The sequence below is a fragment of the Parambassis ranga genome, chromosome 8 (assembly GCF_900634625.1).
Source record: "Parambassis ranga chromosome 8, fParRan2.1, whole genome shotgun sequence".
NCBI lineage: Eukaryota > Metazoa > Chordata > Actinopteri > Ambassidae > Parambassis > Parambassis ranga.
Window position 1 is genome coordinate 10506269 of NC_041029.1, and position 15565 is coordinate 10521833.

The 15565-nt window shown below is 42.5% G+C and overlaps 1 protein-coding gene and 1 non-coding gene across 2 annotated transcripts in view; both read right to left on the minus strand.

Moving 5' to 3' along the window:
• gjc1 (gap junction protein gamma 1) overlaps nucleotides 1–15565 on the minus strand; it is a 34535-nt gene that overhangs the window by 15583 nt on the left and 3387 nt on the right. The gene's annotated exons all lie outside the window — the stretch shown is intronic.
• On the minus strand, nucleotides 44–115 carry trnac-gca (transfer RNA cysteine (anticodon GCA)). Its single transcript has one exon. It is a non-coding gene; the product is annotated as a tRNA-Cys (tRNA).

The following is a 15565-nucleotide window of genomic DNA, read 5'->3' on the forward strand; positions in this document are numbered from 1 at the left end:
GGGAGGACAGAGAATCTGCATATGGCTGAATTATGCAACAGTGCTAGGGCACCCAGATTTGAACTGGGGACCTCTTGATCTGCAGTCAAATGCTCTACCACTGAGCTATACCCCCCTGCACATGTATATGCTTTGTTTAGTGTCTTACAGCATACATTTAAGCATAGTGTTGCACAATAATAAGCAAACCATCCAACCAAACATATCTTATCTGCTTACTCTAGCATTTGTATAAACAACGTCATGTTCAAGTGAATCTGAAATACACAGTAACACTGATATACCCTGGACTCTGAATAGCTCGAAAGCTCCTGGAAACGGTGAATCCTTGTTGATTTTTATCTGCAGCATAGAGCAGATTAATTAACAGAGGGCAAATGGAGGCTATGAGCACATGTTCATTATCATACACAAACATGTGGCTAAGACATTCAGAGGCTCACCAGTGAACAAACACATTTGGGCTGCTAAATATTAGCGATTCTGAGAGAAGCTGCCTCCTTGACTCAGGCTGTCTGCCTATTGTTGGTATAATTCATTGTCAAACAGAGCTGAAATGACAGATACGCACACATAAACAGGTGGATGTATAATAAAAAGAAACTCTGTGCATGTTTGTTTTGCTGCATGTCAAAGCCAACACGGTAGCAAACAATAGAAAAGCTTACAGCTCTGTGTAAAAGCTTGAGAGGAATTTAAACCACAGATCCCTAATACAAAGGCTCCATAGATCCTCCACTTATTGCTACATGTTTCTTTTGATCTCCACAGACTGTTTGTGTAACTTATAAATTGCTCCCTATAGGCTCCAATCACACAAAAGCACTGTGTGCAGCCAGCTTACAATTTTAGTCTGCCTTATATGCAACCATACACTCACGTGTATCGCAGGTTTGACTCACATACAATTAGCTGCAGAAGAAAAACAATCTGTTCTTTTAGCAGAATTGTGCATCACATGTCCATCAGCAGCTCATCTCATGCTTTACTATAAAACATCTCATTTAACTCATCAGCCTGAGATTAGATGTTCATCTGTAATTAGCGTGGAGGTAACCTGAGGTAAGTGGACACCCGAGCGCCTCGTGTGTATGTTAGCGTACATAATCACGCGTGCCAAGGCGCACGTGGAAGCAAACAGCTCCCATCTCCTCAGGCATGGGCTTACCTGCAGACTCAGTAGTAGGAGTGACGAAGACGGCAGAGGGAGTTGAAGGAGGAGGAGGAGGAGTCTGCAAGTCTGTGTATGAATGAAATAAGTGTGCATTGAGCAAGAGTATACAATATATGATGAATTAGATAAAATGTGTCCCAGTAACCAAGTTAAAGGGCATTGGTAAAGCAAAATGTGCTCCCTGAGGGGAACGCTGCTCTGAGGATGTGTGTGTGTGTGTGTGTGTATTTTCATGTGTGTGAGTCAGACTGAGAGTGACTCAGAATTAGATGTTTCTTGTTGTGTCTTCAGGCATGGATGGAGCATATTCAACGTGTGTGTGTGCAGAGCAATGCCATTGGTGACAGGTTTGGAGGGCAGAAGGAGGGAACGTGTGTTTGGATTTGCGTAAACCCCTGAATGTGTGTACGCAGCCTCACAAACTACTGTACATGTGTGTTAGTCTTATTCATGGGGAAGTGGCGAGTCTTTCATTACAGTGTGTGTTCACTAGTCTGACGGATCTGTTCCTGAGGCGACTGCTCACACACCTGGATGCACAGTGTGTGCCGCTCCCTCTCAGTCTGTCTTCAAAGACCTTATTACCATACTAATAATATCCAACAAATCACACAGCACTTTCACCTTGATGAGTCTTCGTCAGAGGGGCCATATAGCATATACGGGATTAGGCATGACTTCATTTACTGCGGCGGATCTTTCAATACAGCAGGAGCTGGAAAGCCCGGCAGAGGGAGGACGAATGAGGGGAAGGAAGGTTTCTTTAAATAGCATTCCAAATATGTTATAAATACCACAGCTGGTTCCAAAATTACTGGACACTGTGTGTTTATGCTGTGAAATGGGGAGTGGATTGGAAAATGGGTTTAGTGTGTTATTGCCTCTTTCTGTGAGTGTGCACAAAAAAAGGTGTTAGTGTGAGACTAAACGTGATGTTTAACGAGCTGTATAAAATGTCAACTTTTTACATTAACATGATGTTTATGTTGTATAGCTCATAATATGTACTGTATGCATCTTCGCAAAGAGTCTTCAACTGTTTGCAGTGACATAGTCCACCTAAACTCCAAATACAGGCAAAGAAGTGCTGCCTCACCCTTTGAAATTTATCAAGAGACCAAAACTACCCTTATGTACCAGACTGTAAACAGACCATTTAACAGTGAGGTCTATAGGGAATGACTTTTTGGAGCCAGACCCTAGAGGCCATGGGGAAAACTGCAGTTTTTTTGTTTTTTTGTTTTAAACTTCCACATAGTCTTCGTCTCTCAGCCGTAGAGGTTGCTGCTAGATTTCGAACTAAGAATGTAGGCAGAAATTAGGATGCTGTTAATTTACAAAATTAAAAAAAAGTAATTTATACAATAATCAGGCAACATTATGATCAGCAGGGCACTCTAACTAGTGTGAAGAATCACTGTGTGTTCCTGTGTGTCCAGGAACACCCCACGAGTCATATAGCACTCACAGTTTGGTCTAACTTTTTTTTGCTTTTAACAGCTTTGAGGACAAAATGCTTATCTGCTGCCTGACTAACAGGTGCCATGGTAACCAGATACACTGTGATTCACTTCCCCTGTCAGTGCTCATAATAACTGACTGACTGATGTATAATTTAGCAGAGTCTGGATTATTGTTGTATAGAAAAGTCACAGTTTGGGTATCAGTTGCTGCCTCATCTGCAATATGATTGGCTGCTTGAAAAGAAGCCACTGTCAAGGTATCATGACATTTGCTCCTGAAGGACTATCCTACATGTTTGACTATTCTATGAGGGCTAAAGTGAGACACCGACTGAGTGCATGTAGTGACAACTTGCAGGACACAGGAGGCTGCTATAAAAGAACCCGAGCCTCATTACAAAAACTACACACCAGGGGGACAACCAGAACAATCAATATTCCTATTTCATACATATTTTGAAGAATTGCAATAATTAGAATGTAAAGTCAGTCAAAGCTTCTCAATAAAGGATGTCTGAGATACAAAATGTTCAGAAGAAAAGAACATGTTCATTGAAATTCTGGAAGCAAAAATGACTGCATATGCATTTTTAAAATGCTAATTTGGAAATCTTCTCTTAGCTGCATTTTTAGCTCTCACATTCAGTTAATTTATTAATCTGACATTAGGATAAATGGGGCTGTATAGGCCCGCTGCATTCACTGTCCTCGCCTATGTGTCAGTAAAGGACTTTGGTAACCCACTTATGCAGCTGGATTTGCATTGAGTGAATTGAAGCAGAAGATTTAAATGGCATCAGTCTTGCTATTAAAGCAAAGCAAAACATCAGACAAACAGGGAGGAGCAGCTCTATCTGTGTGTATATGTGTGTGTAGTGTGTGTGTGCAGAGGAGCAGGGGGAGCGCTGTCCCTCGCCTCTGCACAGTGTGTGCAGCAGCTGCAGCTTTCAGCCTCAGTCTACACTGTAGGGGCCATTCTGCTGTCTGAAAGACTGATAGACACAAAGAGCAGGATGGTGATAAGAGGTGACTCAGAAGTTAGCGCTGATGGTGCATTTCAGATGCACTCTGCTGCTGCAATTCAACATTTGTATGAAGCCAAAAGAAAAAAAACATGATGCCGGGTCAAGCGTTAGAGCAGTTCTGGCTCTGTTAGGAGCTGTTTTTGGACGAGGGGATCACAAGGCTAACGCAGTCATTAAAGCGTGTGTCAGTTTCACAACTCTTGACCAGAGGGTGGGTGAATCTTGACTAAATTTGATGAGAGCGGTCCTCCTCCTCTTCCCTTCTCCTCCTTTCCATGATCCTATGCTATCCTCTGTTTACAGAAGCTGATCGACACCCCATGCACACATGTGTTACAGAGGGAAAACCCTGTGAGCGATGCAATCAATTATCACACTCATAGGAACAGTCATGCATGTACACATAAACACACAAAGGCAGCTCAACATGCCAGGCACCCACAGTCTAATGAGGCAAAATCAGAGAGAGAGTGCATGAATGGAGTACCCTGTTTGAGCCCATGGCACCGAGCGCTGAGCGGAGACAAAGCTCTCATGCAACGTCCCATTCATAGCTTGGCAATGAGGCCAGAAAATGGAGCTTGCTCAAAAGGCAGTTCACAGTACAGAGGTATTATATTAACCCAAAAAAAAAAAAACGGGGGACTCAGTCCCATCCCCCAGCCTCGCTCCCCGTGGGCCCTGACTGTACCCGCCCCCTACAAATCCCCACACCGCCTCACCCTTCCACTAACCCCTTACTGCTCCCCATCCCCCTCTCTCTGAAACATCCACTTCCTCCTCCAACATCATCATCCATCAAGGACCATAATGTGACTCTCTCTCTTTACAGATCACATACTCTGCATGCCACTGGATGTGCTTATTATTTTTTTCATAAAGGTTTGGAGGTCATGTAATGCCAATATGACGCTTGAGCAACCCAACCATATCCCGGTGTTGACCTTTATCACTGATGAGGGGATGCAGTTATTTGTGTCATATATTCACTATAATTTCATAAAAACAATCATGGTTACACAACAGTCATCATGTCTGTTACACTTATTACACTTATTATACTGTAAGAAATCCCCACTTCTAGGTTCCACCTGCTTTCCACTTGCTGAAGCCACATTTTAAACACTAGCCTTAAAATGTGCTGGAATGTGGTGCAGAGAGGAGCATTCAGCAGCAGTGGCTCCCGAGCTTCCTGTGTTACCTCCAGTTGCCCCCTGAAACTGTATACACGACTTAAGTACCACTTTTACATTGTCCTGTATCTCTCTGGTCTTTATGTACACAGGTCCGTTTTGAGTGTCCATGGCAGCACACATAGTTAAGCTGCAATGACACGAGTAGCCAATAGATGATAAAATACTTGTACCTAAATGGAGGGTGATAAAAGTTCAACCGGCCGAAGAACATTTTTACAACAAGCTCTTATTTTGAAGGGCAGCTCTAAAAAGCAGAAATGACTTAAAGCCTTCAGATAAGCCGAAATCATATAAAAGCAGCAATTAATGTCTGTTTAATGGTCGATTTTTATTTTCTGCCGGAGACAGTGAGGCGTTAGGTCTTCCTGAAGCAAACTTTAATGCTTTTAATGATGTTTAATGTCAATTAGCTGTGACTATAAAATGTTGCACACACATTTTGTGTGTTTGTGTGTGGTGCATTTATCCAAACAGGGCTTGGTGTGCTTTCAGTGCACTGATGTGAAACAAGCCACAAGCAAGCACTGGAAGGCAGGAACACACAGCAGAAAGACTTCAACATAAGGGTCAATTACACACACACACACACACACACAAATGCTGTGTTTCTCAACTTATTGATGTGATTGATTTTTTGGTGCTTAGGGGTGCTTCCCCACCAGCTGATGCGTACCAGAGCTGATTAGAGCTGTGATTTATGTCTGCCTGTGAATAATGGCTCTCTGGGCTTAGCTAGATTGACCTTAGAGGAGAGACGCTGGGGATGCATGGCGAAAAGACAAATGGGTTAAGCAAGGTAAAGCGGGACGGAGGGAACGAGATGAAGGAGGACATAAGAGCATTAGGCTGCTCCTGTACGGGAGCCCGGATTCACTGTGACGCCCATTGTCTCGGGCCAAAGCAAACCTGAGACCTGCCAAATGCGCTCATCCCTGCCTGCTTTGTCAGAGTTGACTCTGTCAACACACAGGCACACAGATGACACACAGACTCTGGTATTAATAGAACATAAATCACAAACAGGTCCCTGAGGACGCAGAACAATGCACCAACACTAATGAGAAACTGATTAACAGCTGTCCCATTAAAGGCGTCCCTTTCAGAACACCTGGCATTTCACTTTAAACAAGTTAATGTAGCTGGCGTGAAATTGCCACTTAAAGCATCATAAGTCGCGGACATCTATTTAGGGTGTGACAATGAGTCAATCAGTTAGAAACATGCATGACTTCCCGCAGAAATTAATTAGCATTGTGTAATGAAATGTGGCTTTCGCCCCACGGCACTGGAGCTGTTTAAATCAGCCATCTTTAGAGGAGCAACCGTCATGTTCAGGACTCTCTGTTAGCTGCACTGCACACACACACTGCCAGGAAGGAGAGAACACCAAGGCCAAATGCCAGCGCCAGCCGCAGTTGAATTTGTTTACTCTAGATAAGTAGAGACATCCTTGCCATCACAGTGACTGAGAAGATTTTGGCTGAGTGCATGTGGAGGAAGCAGGAGGGCTGTCTGTGTGGAATGAGTCTGCACTCGCACACGTGGGGAGTATGAAGGATTTTCTAATTAAAATTTTATTCGGGTTAAGCTGATGACATGAACCTGGGTAATCTGTGACTGAATCTCCTCGTACATGATGAATAATTTAGTTGACAGCAATGATCCTGCCCACCTGTGGTGTCTGAACTGCAGCTAGATTTATCCATTTTCAGTCAAAAGAACTTAACCCTTCGAACCCAAGAAACCGTTAGGCATTTTTAATCACCTACATACAAAGAGCAAAATCACAGTGAGAAGTAAAGAGCACACTTGTAAACACTAACACACTTGTGTCGTGAATTACAATAAAGAGACAATCAAAAACTAAATTTGCTCAGTTATACAAAATGTAGAAAGCACAAAGATCAGCTAAAAACTTGCTGAATTTTTGCCACATGACTACTGGCTGTAATAAAGTCAATCATGGCTCCCTAATTGCACAGGAGAGTGCAGAATTTTTTTATTTTTACAGAATGCTGTTATTGTAAATGGTTGATTTGGATTACATTTTTAATTAAAACATGTAGAATAACGCCCTTTTAATGAAATATGATGATTTTGTAGAAATGTAAATGCGCTGTTTGTATTTGATTGTTTGTTTGAGCTCTTAGGGGTTAAACATGATGCTCAAGGATACTTAAACATGATCCCTCTGGTTGTGGGACACCCAGGCAGAAAAAAAAACATATAAAGGTTTTGGCAAACACCGACCCTGACCCTGTTTTATTTGACAAATCCACAGGACATCATTCATATTTATATCTGACCGCTGCTGGGACATGCATGGCAGGGGACAAGGATCTCCCAAGCTATTATACTTTCATGTCTGGGTAATAAGTCTCTGTCAGCACGCAACATTCATCAGCCATCATTCACTTTCATCTGACTGCACCATGGACACTATCACTCTAATGTCACTGTATTTGCCTTAAGGAGCAAAGCAGGCTGAGGGAAGATCCCGGCTGCAAGAAAAGGCCAAGGTTTATAAAAGCACATTACTCAGAGACAGAGTTGAAATGGAGTTCAGCCCGAATTCATTAAAATGCTTTAGAGAGTCAGTGACACTTAGGTCGCAATAAACAACATATTAACAGGCCAAAGTCAAGAGGTAAGTGGAAAACAGTCGGTGGCAGTATTTTTAGCCAGTATACATCTAGGAATGACAAGATGGGGTTACAATATTGCCCGGCATCATTCCTGCAAAACTAACGCTGTTACTGAAGAAGAAGCACAAAGTTTTGACACCTAAGAATGTTTCAGATATGAGATCTGTTACCATTTACTTGTGTAGGTGCTTTACTGTGTCTTTTATTGAGAGTTATGGATTAGACTGCTGTTTTGTTTGATGATTACAGATCAAAACATGCCAGGAGAAGATGAAATTGATACACAAAGAAACAGAAGAGGCGGGTCAATGAAAAAGCTGCCAACATTAAGAATTGATTCACAGTCGCAGCCAAAATCAGCAGATGGCGAGTGAATGTACACGGAACTGAGCAATCAAATTTTCCGACAAGGCGCTTCAAGGATGCAGAAAAGAGGAAAGAAGAAAAAAAGAAAAGATTGAGAAGCCCAAAGAGGGGTAAGAGAGCTGAGATGGAAACACGCTAAATGAAAGGAGAACAAAAAGAGCCCTATTGCAGCAATATGTTCCCGCCTGCGGTTACACTTGTTTCAATACATCTTTAATCATCAAATCATGCTTGCCATATTCAACTGACAGGTCTGGTTGTGCAAAAATTGGATTTTGTTCACACTGAAATGGGAGCTTAAAACACAGAAATGAATGGAGCCACAGTGAGAAGGCACTAAGAACATAAAGCGGCCTGCTGTGAAGGCAGTAGGTCAACAAAATGTACCTACAAAACACGGGTCTGATCAGAGATCGGCTAAGGAATAGAAACTCCATAAATACATTAGTGCCTGAGGCAAGATCCTTTAGATGGCCTCAGCCAGCCGATGTATATAACCACCTAATGAAATCTCCTACATCACATTGAAGACCACACAGTGCTTTGTGTACAACCGCCAAACATCAAGTCTCTTCTTGTTTAGGGCTTTGTACCGCCTTTGTTAACATAAAATAAACATAAAGGAGGAGAAATATTGCTACATTATAACATACAAAGGCTGACTTAGTATCCAGCCAGCACATATTGTGTTTACAGTTTAAGATTTGTACCACTAATTATGGTTAGCAATAGTCATTTAGGGTATTTACATCCACTAAATCTCATCTTAGTCCATTGCCTCTGTATTGTATCTGCATGAAGAGGAGAGTCGACCAGCTTTAACCCTCACACACAATGCCGAAGATTGGAGGGAGCAGCTGCTTTAAACTCTTTACTTCTTCTTAATATAAAACTGTTAATTAATAATGAACATGTACAGTCGTTGCATTTTAATGGGTTGATATATTTTGATTGCACCACGATCTGATCGTTTCCACTATGGTTACTGTTACTGTTACCATGGTTACTGAGGGTGTGCCAAATCAGAAATCTTAGCAACAAAGTAAATATGTACCGAAAGGACAAAATCATGCTGATACAGATTAACGGCCCTCTGGGGGAATCCTGTATCTGGATGCAGCGGTTGGATGAAGCTGAGGGGTCTTGACTGTTCCTGTGCTCCCCTGCCAACCTGGAGACAGGACCCCTGATAAAATCCAGAAAACAACTGCGCCGTGGAAGCAGAGGAGGGCCGATGCTGCCGCTCTCCCCTACGGCCTGCACATAAGTCGTTATCATTCTCTGAACAAACACGCTCTGCATCTGAGCTAATCTTTATGTAAACGGTCTGTCTTAAGGCTTCTTTAGGAGAGAGGCTCAGTTCCCTTGACTCATTCTTGCAATCCAAGGCAGTTCTGGGCAACAGAGGCCCAAACCAATAATACACAAGAACGCAAACAAGAAATAAAGCAGCACAGAGCTATTTAAAGTCAGGCCTTAAGCACTTCTGTCAAATGAATGTGATTTTTTTCTTTTCTTGTTTTGTTTTAGACATAGAGTCTCAAAGTGGTAGCCCGTAAGGCTATCATCATGGCTACACTAGTAGCACGAGAGCATCTGTGCCGGCCTTTGGGCTTTTTCCTACCCATCACACCATGGTGGGTTGTGGCTCAGATGATCCTGAGGCCTTGTGGTCATGGAAACCCACTCATGTATGAATGTTACTTTGTTTAAACATGACTTCAGGAGAAGACACAGAGGGGAAAGGACAGCACAGGACAGGGCTGTCCTGGGAGACACGTCACGTGTCAGTGATGTAACAAGGAAGAAAAATGTCTTGCTGAGTATGTCCTCAATCAATAGCTCAAAAAAATGAAGAGAAATTCATCTGTGACTGAGTTAGAATTCAGCATTTATAGAAAGCAGGTAAACTGCTATCTTGGTTGCACCTAAGGCCTTCCATGAGTATGTGTTGGCACCACTAGAGAGGGGTGTTTCTTACTACAGCATGCGTCACAGAGAGCCTGCAAGAGGAACCCTGTTCTAGAAAAGTGGTCTCAATCGCAACCCACAAGACCTCTGACAAGTGCCGTGACCTGATCTTGACATTACATCACAACAGTACATCCCTATTCAACAAATAAGAGCTGAGAGACTTCCAGGACAGTGCTCATGCAGCCACAGAGGAGTAGTGAGAAGTTGAATCAACATCAAATATCAATGAGGGCCTGAGAAATCTTTACCACAACCTTTAACCGTGGATCTCAAATCAAAACAGACATACCCAGTGTCGGGAGTGCTCTTTACAACATTACAATGCACAGTGATTATGGCTGCCATGGTCCAACATCTGCTTTGTTCACCTGGTTTGGCACCTTGTGGGTTGCCTTGTGGTGATGATGTCATTGATAAAATGTCATCAAACACAAACTTCTACAAAGAAGGGATCTATTTCTTGATGATCATGAGTGGGATGTCACTGTCTTCACTGTTGGCCATCTGAGCCAGACAGACCTAAAAATACATCATGACTTGACATCTTAACTCTTGCCATCATGGCCATTTTGCACATGGGTATTACCTCTTAATCTAGTTCATCTGCAACATATCTTGAAAATCATGCTCTAGTTTAATGTAATCTAAAGCAAGTGGTCTCCATAGGAAGCAGTATAAACACTGAGCACGACCCCAGAGCGTCCAGCGTCTGGAGGAACATGTATATGGAACAGCGGCTAAAAATAACCCAGTGTTAGCTTGTGTCTTCCTGTTTTTTTATTGGTGAAACCCCTCCAGTTGAATGAAAGAGCCACCAAAGACAAAGCAAGAAATTCAATACATTCAGTATTGGCATTAGTGAAGGTGGATGTAAAGTGACTCCATGATGGATGTCCTTATAGCAAAGTAAATGGCCACACCTCTGTGCTACAGCCAACACAGCACTGATGGAATAGGAGCAATAATTGAATTTGGTTATTGCTATGATGAATCATTTCTACATGCAGGCAACACAAAAACATGTCCTCCTCAGATTTTAGGCCTCACGCTATCTTTCCCGTGTCCTCAATTTTTTTGGGTTTTCTCTGCTCTGTGGTCCAGCTATCCACACATTTCTGCCTCCTCCTGTGTGTGTATATATATGTGTGTGTGTGTGTGTGTGTGTGTGTCTGCTTCAGTGCATGGAGGAGTGTGCCAGGCAAGGCGGTGACAGGGTGCCGGCCGCGGTCCATGAACCTGGCTGCTCCGTTCAGCTCTGCCTGTGATGGATAGCGAGGGGGACATAACCCGGCAGTGGCTGCCCTGGCTGGGCCAATCAGGCGTGAGCGCTCGTGGTCGGATCAGCGCATGCCTTCCGCTATGTGCAGCGCTGTGGCACAGATCCCCTTATGGATTCTAATATGTTCTCCGCAGTGTCAGCGGTGCTCTGCTGATCTCTTGTGTGTGTCTGTTTGCTCAGATAATGAAGGAAACTCGGTGGGTTTAATGAAAACATGTGTGCCCTCCTTCACTGCACCTGTGTAGATAGTGTTTCACAGGATTACACACAGGGCCTAGGCTTAAAAACAGACTTGTGTATGTGTGTCTGTTCTGTCATAAGTGTACTACTTGGTTGCTGCAAAGATTGTCTATCATAATACAAAGATTCACTTCTACTGATGCATTTTTAGATGCATGTCTATACCAGGTATTACGGTATGGGAGCTCAGAGCAGCCAAAAAGGGCAAAGAAAGGTCTAAAAATCATCTTTTATCAACTTTGACATGTGGAATAACAGTGGACAACATCTGAAGTGCAGTTTTTATTATAAACATATATAATAATATAAGACCAACCTAAACAACTTGGGGGCTTTATAACACTTAGGAGAATTTTGAAATACAAAAGAGCACCCGGTACTATTCTTTGGACAAGAGAGATTTAAAAAATAAAAAATAAAAAAATAAAAATTCCATTGCTGCTTAATTAAACCTCTATATTTCAGAAGCTGTAGATTCTTTCAGAACATATAATGCAATAAGTCTCTCATCTCTAATATATCCATCAAACATGGCCGCCTTTGAATTCTTCACAACTAGAGAAAAGAAGGTTTCAGGATCTTTCAAAATCTTGTGACTTCCTACAACAACCTGTATAACCAACATAAAATATTTTTAACTTTCTCAATAGAACTTTTACAAATAAATCATTCACAGCTGAGGGTTTCAAGTATCAAAATCCAGCTGTCCACAGTGATGCAAAAAAAAAAAAACACCATGAGCTGGACTGCCACATCCAACAGAGCTCAGATCAACCCTGACTGCCCACGATGCCTTCAAAGACCTGCTGACCTGTGTCATCGATGCTGATGTTAACTTAACCCGCACTTCTTCCAAATTTGATAGAAATATGTAAGAAAAATGTTGAAAGCTGAAAAGTTAGTGCCATTATTCAAAGTTGCAATATAAAGTACAGCAATAAAAACGCAATAAAAACAGCAAATTCTGACTACAAAAATGGCTGACCATTTACAGAATTTTCAATTAAGCTAAATTGGTTCAGCAAATCATGGGTCACATGGCTGGAGCAGCACTGTCAGACTAATGTTTTGAATTTTTCCAACTGAGAAGAAAACAGCCAAAACAACAGGTATGAGTCACATGAGCGCACAGCCACAGTCCTCCAAAGGTTACCTCATCACTGACCACAGCAAGAAAAGGCTGTGTCACTGCAGAGTGACAGTGAATGAAAGGCATCTCTCTGCCTTCATCGCTGTCACGTTGTGGCTCCGCCCCACCGCTGACCTGAGGGAAGTGGCATAAGACCTGTCACCCCGAATCACAGCCCGGGCCACGACAGCCACGCTCATATGTAAATGTGTCAGCATGCACAGACTCACGAGTCTGACATATCACTCTGAATATGCATGTGCAACGCTGACTGGAGCGTAAACAGCTCTGTACATGCAGGCCTCGGTACAGTGTGTGTCTGTGTGTGTGTTACAGGCACACAGTATGTATGTCTGAGCTGATCCTGGCATGTTATAGTGACATTCCCAGTGGGAAGGAGCCACGACTGTTTTCATTTGTTAGACTGCCCGTATCTCTTCATGAGTACAGGCTTAGGTGAACGTGGCATCTGATTTCATCAATTCTCTCTGTCTGTATCTCCCCCTCCTTACCCCCCTCCCCCTCCTGCCTACACCTTCTGGAGGGGAAGATTTACTGCTTTACTGCTCTGGTTCATATCACTGTAAGTTATTCTGCTTGGTGGTTGGTCAGGCAAAGTAAGAAGTTTACAGACATAGCTGCGGGCTTGGAGAACAAATGATACAGTATGGATATGCGATTTATCCAGATTAATGTGGAAAGAAGTGTCATAAAAGTCATAAATTATATGTTCATCTTTAAATCTGTTTTTCTTTGACTAAGCAAATCTTTGACTCAATAAAAGGATAAAATCAACTCTTGACAAACAAACTTAACCATTTGGGTCTACACTCATTTTCAGCTCTATAGTATAAACTTTAAGGCACCACTGCATTGCAGTTATTTTGCTCATGTGTTGCACCACATAAATGTATGTTTTACATCTCTCAGGACAGAGATGGGGACTCCAGTCAGAGACTAGGACTAGAGTCGGTACTTCAGTTGCACAAAGACTTCTGACTTGACATAGACTTTCCCTCAATGACTTGAGACTTGACTTGGAATTGGGTGTTGACCCATGAACAAATGTTCATTTCATGGAATTATTTATTTATTATTTCATTTCAGTTTTTACAATGTGTTATTACGCGCAATGTAATGCACACGTGCAGCCACAGGTTTCAGATAAAAAAAAAAACACAACAAGAACGGCAACCTGCAGAGTGTGTGGCGTTAGGAGAAACGATGCCAGCTAAACAACATCCAACTTCATCAGGCACATCACCAAGCACAAGGATGGGTCAGTCCATCACTTGGTTAGGTTGAAGGGAAGCTTGGCCTGTATAGACTGATAACCTCTGGCAAACTAATCAAAGCACAGATGTAGGCTATACAGACTAAATGCAGGTTACAGCTTTATTGCCCCCCCCTTGATTCATTCGTAGGAGCCTAGGAGGCAGTCGATGTTATGAGCTAGCTGAGTTGTTACTGTATAATAATAGATGATGGTACAGGATGCTTTCAATCTAATGAAAGAACGTTCATTTCAGTCACTTGAGACGTGACTTGGACTTGTGAACATGTCTGTCTCAGGATTCTGTTTCTCAGACTAAATCCTCCCATATCCATGTTTGCACTGAGATCTGCTGCGTGGCATCACAGTGACACGACACGTGCACCGACACAACGGCCTGCTCGTGAAGGGTCAGGGCCGACTGCAGGGCTCGCTTTCCAGAGGAGTCATCCTGAGTCACAGAAAGAGCACAGCACAAACCAACGCTCCCCCCCTTCTCTCCGCCAGTCTAATATTTGAGGTCTCCCCTCAAATATCAGTGCTGCACGCTACAAACACTAAATCATATGGAAGCACGTGAAGGCCATGTGATCTCCTCCGCTCACACCGTAAAGTTTGTGATTTTTTTTTAAAATTTAACTACAATCAACTCCTAATCATTACAATTATCTAAAGACACCCGAGCACATCTCAGCAGCCAATTATTTTCATATCAACATTACGGACCTAATTTCACTATATTCATTCAATCATCTAGTTGATAAAACTATTCTCCCAGAAAATGATCATTTACTCATTCCAGAAATAGTTCCAGCACCATCAACTAAATCCACAAATGACATGACTTACTGTACTTTAAAATGGCACCGTCAGTGGAGCTTAGAGGTTAAAGTACACCGAGTACACTGGCTGCCCTCCGCTGCATCCACCATTTTTAAATTTCTTGACCTCTAAGAATCCTAAACACCTGTAATCACAAACACAGCAAAGCACCTTCCCTTCTGCTCACGCTTTTAAGTCGTTGACAGGAACTGGCGAGCAGAAAGTGCAGAGCAGAGTACACAGTGTCAGGCAGAGGGAATCCAGACTAGTTGGCAAGCATAAAGACACAGTTTTCCCTCAACGTGCCGCACTCTGAGGATTAAGCCTGGCAGTGCGCTCACGTCTGCTAAACAAGATTTATCCATAATACCTTGATTTTTTTTTTGCGTCGCGAGGAGCCAGTGAGGAGACGCCGTGATGCTGAAGGAGCTGTGCCATCATCTCCGCACACACCTGGGCTGCAGCTCTACAACTTTCTGAGCACATGTTGGTGGTTTATGCTGCTCATAATGTGTAATTTGTTTTTGATGAAAGCATAAAATTTACCTCTTACTGTACTGGCTCCACATCACACATTCTGAAGGCTAGAACTGAGGAAAAACAGGAAGTGAATTACTCCATTTATTCCAAGTAGCTGCCTGTCATTGACTAAATACATCCTGCACACATCTCACTCTACAATTATGATGAGTGCAAATAGCTGATAACCTGCAAGTCATTAGTATTATGAAAAAAAACACACAGCAACATATTAAAGGGTGTTTTTAAAGATGGAAATAAAACTATGGCTGAGGCGGAGCTTTCATGTTGCCCGTTATCTTTGCTGCTTCTGACTGAATGTTACATAATTGTATCACAACATTGTGCACTGTTTGTGTAACAGCAGCATGCACCATGTACGTAAGATAAGACTTCAAAAGTATTTCAAAAGGTTACGAGAAAATTCACTTTCATACACAGTAACCCCAGGAGTATTTTC